This window comes from Penaeus monodon, chromosome 20, assembly GCF_015228065.2.
Source record: "Penaeus monodon isolate SGIC_2016 chromosome 20, NSTDA_Pmon_1, whole genome shotgun sequence".
Lineage (NCBI taxonomy): Eukaryota > Metazoa > Arthropoda > Malacostraca > Decapoda > Penaeidae > Penaeus > Penaeus monodon.
The window spans coordinates 20,700,064-20,700,280 of NC_051405.1; positions in this window are offsets into that span (position 1 = coordinate 20,700,064).

The following is a 217-nucleotide window of genomic DNA, read 5'->3' on the forward strand; positions in this document are numbered from 1 at the left end:
TCCACCCTCCCTTCCCTCCCATATAGCTTCCTTCCCTCTCCCCTTTCCCTCTTTTCCCTCTCTCACGCCTTTCCCTCCTTCCCTCCTTCCCTCTATCCTTTCTTCTCTGCCTCTCCCTCTCTCGCCACGCGCCTCAAGATGCTGGAAGACACGAGCAGCATCTAACTTTTTTTGTCCCGACCGGTCTTGCTTATGCAGGGGAGCCAGGCGGGTGAAG